Consider the following 6766-nt stretch of genomic DNA (forward strand, 5'->3'; position numbering starts at 1 on the left):
GGACAGCTGGGTGGTGGGAGGGGTGGCAGGGGGTCAGCCGCAGTGTCCTAGGTTGCTAAGAGTTCTTAGATGCTCTGTGCAATGTGGCTTACCGCGCAGCTCACTGACATCACTGGTGCATCCGTTGCCTTGCTTCCCACTAAGCTCCTGGCAACCAGTGACATCGGTAGCCTGGGTGAGATGCCGGACAGAACCCCTGAAACCACGGTCCGGTGTCCGCCACCCCCAGAACGACAAATCAGCACAACAAACGCACACTACCCCCCACCAGTGACCCATTCGCTGCCAGCACCTAAACCCCACCACCACAGGACAATACCTTAGGGACAGCCCTGAATGGAGGTGAAGAGACAAAGAGTGTTTGTAGTCCAAATCAATAGAGCAGCCCAGTGTAACAACTATGGCTCCATCCAGAAACAAAGGGGAATAAGCGTTGTCACTCTAGGACAGGAAATGTTCAACAGGTGAAAATGAAGAAATAAAAGCCAGAAAAAACAACTAATGCAGCCACCACATCTCAGGACTGTTGAACCGTATTTTTTGTTTGGGTTTAGATACACCTTTACCCCACTCTCCCTCTAGCTCATCACCCACCACGTTTTGATCGATTTCAATATAAATATACACTATATTGCCAAAAGTATTGGGACGCCGGCCTTTACACGCACATGAACTTTAATGGCATCCCAGTCATAGTCCCTAGGGTTCAATATTGAGTTGGCCCTCCCTAATATATATTTAGAAAAGATAACCTATGAGTTGCACGGTTCATTATTTCATCGATGATGACTCGCTTGTTTGCAAACGCCCATAGGGGGATCAATCCCAGATCGATACGTGTATGGCCGTCATTACTAATGGGCAGGAATGAACAAAGTAACAAAGATTCGATTCCCAGGTGAATAATATTTGTCACCTCCCGTGCGTCAGGTAGACTTAGATAAAACGATGACAGACCCTGGACTACAAGAGAAGATTATAGATAATTAGCCCAGCTGTCTCCTTGTGCAGCAATTCTCCTCTGAACGATAGCGAGGTCGCCGTATGTTTGGTACTTATAAGGAACGCGATCCTGAGATGCGCAGGATGAAAGAGCTGTTCGAGGCGTGATAACACGCTGTGCCCTTTTTAATTAGATTGGCTGTCTCGCCTTTGATTATAAGGCACTAAGAAATGATAGCAATTTGTTTGGGTGGAATTTTGCCTTCGCTCCGCAGTGGAATTGAACTTTGTTTGGCTTTATTCCGGTATTTATAACTTTGATGTTTCAAGATGAAACTTTTTTTCGGCAGAGTAAACAAGTAGATAAAAAGAGAAACAAGGAATTTGCTTTTTTGACATTTCCGAGCTGAGCTCCGTTCAAACAGCGAAATGAGATACATATAAGGGGAGTTGGGTGTACCTCCCAATTTGTACTTCTGACCATGCAGTCCTGAGATTTATGAAGCACATCTCTATGTGTATTTGAGGCAATAGGAACGCCAAAAAGTAATTCTTAGAGTCCAAAAGTATTTCTTTAATTACTCTAATAACAATGGGAAAATAGTGGCAGCCAAGAGGTTTCAGGGGCCAAACAATCCCCCTTCATCAGGGCTACAGAAGACACAAATGATGGAAATGATTCAATTAGAACAAACATAAAATTAACACGTTAATAAAAACACGTTATTAAAAAGCTGTCAAAGAATGTGTTTTTTTAAGCTATTATTATTATACAGGATGTATATAGCGCCAGCAATTTGCACAGCGCTGTACAAAATGGAGGAGACAGTACAATACAATACAATTTCAGTACAATAGCATTAGGAGGGCCCTGCTTGTGAGAGCTAACGATCAATTATGATTTATCCAATTATATTATTTCCATTCTTTGTGTTCCTGGTAAAGTCTGTTTTCTCTGATGAAGAGGGATTGTTTGCCCTGAAACATGTTGGTTGCAATGATTTTCCTGTTGATAGAGAAATCAAATAAATACTTTCACGCTCTAAGGCAGGGGTCTCAAAGTACCCGTGGGCCAATTGTGGCCTGCAAGCCATAAAGCAGCTATCTGGCCCCCAGCCAGCTGACAAGTCAGGTACATGGTCACAGACCGCGTAACTGACTGGCGGGCAGGGCCGGTGCTAGGATTCTTGCCTACACAGGCAAGGTGCATTTTTGCGCCCCAAGTACTTGTCAAAATGCCCTGTTTTTTCCGCCCTCACCCTGCAGCGCCCTCAGGCGGCTGCCTGACTTACCTTGCGGTAGCGCCGGGCCTGCTTGCGGGAGCAGCTACACGGTCTGCATCTCTGTCAGATGCAGATCGCATAGCTGCTTCTCTGTGCTGGAGATCCTTTCGGCGCTCTGAAATTCTTCACTGAACGCTATCCAAAAGGATGGATTTGTAAGGTCTTCAGCAGACCATATTGGGCCTTATTGTGTGAGAAGTATCCAATATCAAAACTGGAGCAGGCAGAATCTGGAGCAGTTGCCCATGGCAACCAATCAGCATCTCCCTTCAGTTTGATCAGGTAGGATTTTAAAATGAGACAGAAAAGCTGGTCCAGATTTTGTCTGCTCCAGTTTTGATCAATTTCCCCCATAGACTTCTCAGCATTGGTGATCCCATTAATGCTCTCAAAAAACAGTTACTTTCAAGGCATGACAACTGTTAGAGTTGCCACTGTGCTTATTTCAGCTCTGTGAATGGCTGGTGTCATAGCTGATCATGAGCAGCATCATTGCAACTGCAATGCAAATAAAGGCTGTAGAGGATGAGGGGGTGGGGTAGTTTTTCTTCCTTATGCCTACGGAGGTTCAGTACTTTTTCAGCAGTTCTTCTCTCATTACAACTTTGGCAGTGATGATGTGATTATAAAAGGCAGAAGTAAATGGAATGCATGTGTCACTATCCACAGGGAAGAAACAAGTGAGAATCGGAGAGGATTGTTAATTTCTGTAGAAAAGTGGAATTTCATTTTATAATTTAATTGAAGCTTGACTAGTTGTTGGATCTTTGCTGCATAATGTGCTGAAGCAGTTACCATGAAATGGATGAAGCCTAACTGCGCCATGCTTTTTTTAATACAGTAAAAAGGTGTGTCATATCTAGAGGGATGTCGGGGATGCCGTGTTTTATTATAATGACTGATGATGCAATAAGTTTGCAAGATGACTATCATTTATCTCCAAAGTCAACATTTTGCTGACCACGTGCTCCTCAGAGTTACATTAACATCAATGTGGATTGCTAGCTTCTCTGACAAAAGATGCTTTGAAAACGAAATGCAGACAAATGGAACCTCTGATCCTTATAGCTTATTAATCAATACATTGTGGGTGTTGTGCAGAGTTCTGCTCTATCGTAATAATTTTTTTCTTGTTTGTCCATGCAGAAACATAAACTATCAGTTTCCCTGGATAATTTTCGACTCATTTCACATTTGAAGAGAGCAATGTTTTTTTTTCTGTCTAGGTGTGTTTGAATTCATGCCATCCGAGCGGCTGCTGAGATTATGGCTCTGGCTTATAATCAAAATTTAATCACATTGGCTTACCTCTCGGCAGAACGTTACCGAGCTTCCTGACTGTGGGAATGAGGTTCTGCGGCAACTCTCATAAGCTGTTTTGAAAATACAAGTATCAATGTTATTCAACTGTGAACCTCCATATACTGTATTAAGGCATCTGCCGGACTTAGAAAATCAAAACAGCTTAGAAACTTTGTTGATGGACCTAAAGAAGAGGGCTCTACGGCCACAAGGGCATAATGGTAAAGGTCACAGCTTGTGTTTAGCCTTGCCAGTACCCAAACTGCACTCAGTGTTACTCTATATGGCCAAAGGTTTGTTGTACCTGATCATTACACCTATATGAGCTTGCTCGAAGTCACATTTCAAAACCATGGACATTCATTTGGAGTTGGTCACTCTTTTTGGCTCTAAAAGCTTCCACTTTTCTGGGAAGGTTTTCCACAAGATTCTGGAGTGCATCTGTGGGAATTTATGTCTATTAATCCAAAAGAGCATTTGTGAGATCAGGTACAGATGTTGGATGAGTAGACTTGGGTTGCAGTTGGTGTTCCAATTCATCCCAAAGGTGTTCAGTAATGCTGAGGTCATGGCTCTCTACGGCATACTCGGGTTCCTCCAAATCAAAATCATCAAACCATGTCTTTATGGAGCTAGGTTTGTACACAGGGACACAGTCATGCTAGAACATGCTTCCCCAAACCATTATCACAAGGTTGGAAGTTCACAATTGTCTAAAATGTCTTTGTTTCCTGTAGTATTAACAATACCCTACCCTGGAAACTAGGCATGCACCAACACCGATATTAGTATCTGTATCGGTGCGATACTGAGTATTTGGGTAGCAATCATACTCGCCCAAATGCTCCCAGTATCAGGAAACCGGGTGGCGAGTCATTACACACTGTCCGGCTTCCTGGTTCCCGGGAAGCTGGCTCCATGCTCCCTTTTCACCAGGGAGCATGGAGCTGGCTTCCTGGCCAATCAGGAAGCCGGGGGGTTGGTAATGACTCACCCCCTGGCTTCCTGATTGCCCGACAAGCCGGTTCCATCCTCCCTTATCACTTGGTGATGAGGCAGCATGAAGCCGGCTTCCCGGCAAATCAGGAAGCCGTGCAGCATGTAATTACTCGCCGCCCAGCTTTCTGATTGATTGGGAAGCTGACCAATCCGGAAGCCAGACAGCGAGTCATTACCCGTCCCCGGTTTTCTGATTGGCCAGAAAGCCAGCTCCATGCTTCCTCGTTACCTGGTGACAAGGTAGCATGAATTCGGCTTCCCTGCCAATCAGGAAGCCGGGCAGCATGTAATAACTCACCGCCCGACTTCCTGTTTGTCATTACTCGCCCCCCGCTTCCTGATTGGTCAGAAATCCGGTTCCATGCTTCTTCATCACCTGGTGACGAGGGAACATGGAGACGGCTTCCCGGCTAATCAGGAAGCTGGTGCGGTGAGTCATTACACGCCTCTCAGCTTCCTTAATGGGACATCCGGTATTGGTATTCGGTATCAGTGCATCCCTACTGGAAACACCTAAATTCAATAATTTGGTAGGATGTCCACCTACTTTCAGCCTTTGGCCAACTGTCTCCCAATGGTGCTTCTGCAGTATCACATGCACCCCAGGTGGAGACTAAAAATGTCCGCATTGACACCCATTGCGTAGACATTGTCCACTATTGTCATTGCTTTGAATTTGGTCTAGAGCACTGATGTGCAGCTGACGTTGGAGCAAACCAATTTAGACAGGAAGTTGCTGAAAGAAGATGGAGGAGATCAGTAACACTAACATGGAAAAAATAGATGAACAAAAGGTGAACAAAGACAATTGTTTATGATACACTGTGCTTTGGAAAACTGAATATAATCCATTTAGGTTTAGGGGTATTCACCTTAAATGGAAATATCTTTAGACGGTGGCCTTATGACCAAATAAAAATGTTGCAGTGTGTGAGTTCCACTGTTAATAACTTGTTACCGCTTGTGTATCATTTTATGCTTTTATGGAAAAAAAAGATTAGGCTTCCATTCTGTAGCACACTTTAAAATAACACGTTAATTCATGTTTGCTGTTCAGGGAAACGCTGAGAAGAAATCATTTTCTTCAATTTCTGCTAAAACATTTTGCAAACAGTAAACTCCATGCATATTGTACTGTTTGTAGCGATTAGGGGGATACCGAACGTGTGCATTGTCATCGACATGCTGAGTTTATTACTCGGTATAATCATGTACATTTCCATTTGCAAAGTGTATTTACAATTTCCACTCCTTAGCATATAGGGAAAAGCTCGACATTGCAATTCTGCTAAATGCTCTCCATTTACAATAGCAGACAGCCAAATGCACGCATTGATTTCTTTTTTTTTTTACATTTTCGATTTCAGCTGTTTGTAGAAATTTGGCCTCAAATGCAATAGGACATAATGTTAATAACACACTTCTGCTGAATGCAAAATGACCCCAGATTGTTTTTGATCGGTATGTCTAAAAGCTCCAAGCGTGGTAGGTCACTTAGTGCCTTTGTACCCTTTAAAGCAGAGCTTTTTATGAACCCTTGCAGTGGGGCTACCCCTGCACTGCAAGGGTTAAGTGCTTCTCTGTGTCTAGGTTCAAAAATAAAAAAAAGTATACTCACCTGATCCTCGGAGCCGGCTTACTCTTAGACCACCTCGCTCCCCCTCTGCTGCAGCTGTCACGTTTTAGGCTAAGTTCACACCTGCACGACACCCGGGACGCGCAGGTCCTGCACAATGCAGGCAGCGATTGCCGCGCAGCCCCATTGATTTCAATAGGGTGACATCCGCACGGCAATCGCAGAAAAAAGGTACAAGTACCTATTTTTTGCCATACACGACGCGCTGCGAAATTATGGCACCCACAGCACGATCGGTTCACACCTTGGAGACTCCTGACCGCGCAGCAATCGTGTCGTCTAGGTGTGAACCTAGCCTTATACACAGTGTATAGGACATAAGAGCCTGAATAACATGCCATCCTTGCAGCGGAGGAGGTGAGAGTCAAGAGTTAGTAAAAATGTGACCCGGAGTTCTGCTTTAAGGCACATATGAAGTATATGATTCATTTAAATTTTGTAAGCAGCAGTTTGAGCTCTTTGCTTCCTTTCTATGTGTTTTCCAGCAGAGGCGGCTCTAGAGTTTGTGAGGCCTTAGGCAAAACCTAAACATGAGGCCCCACTCAGGCCTGTGGGGTCTCACCAGGGCTCTGTGGGGTTTAACCAGGCTGGTGAGACCCCGCAG

Source organism: Nanorana parkeri, unplaced genomic scaffold (assembly GCF_000935625.1).
Source record: "Nanorana parkeri isolate BGI_ZX_2015 unplaced genomic scaffold, ASM93562v1 scaffold385, whole genome shotgun sequence".
NCBI classification, from domain to species: domain Eukaryota; kingdom Metazoa; phylum Chordata; class Amphibia; order Anura; family Dicroglossidae; genus Nanorana; species Nanorana parkeri.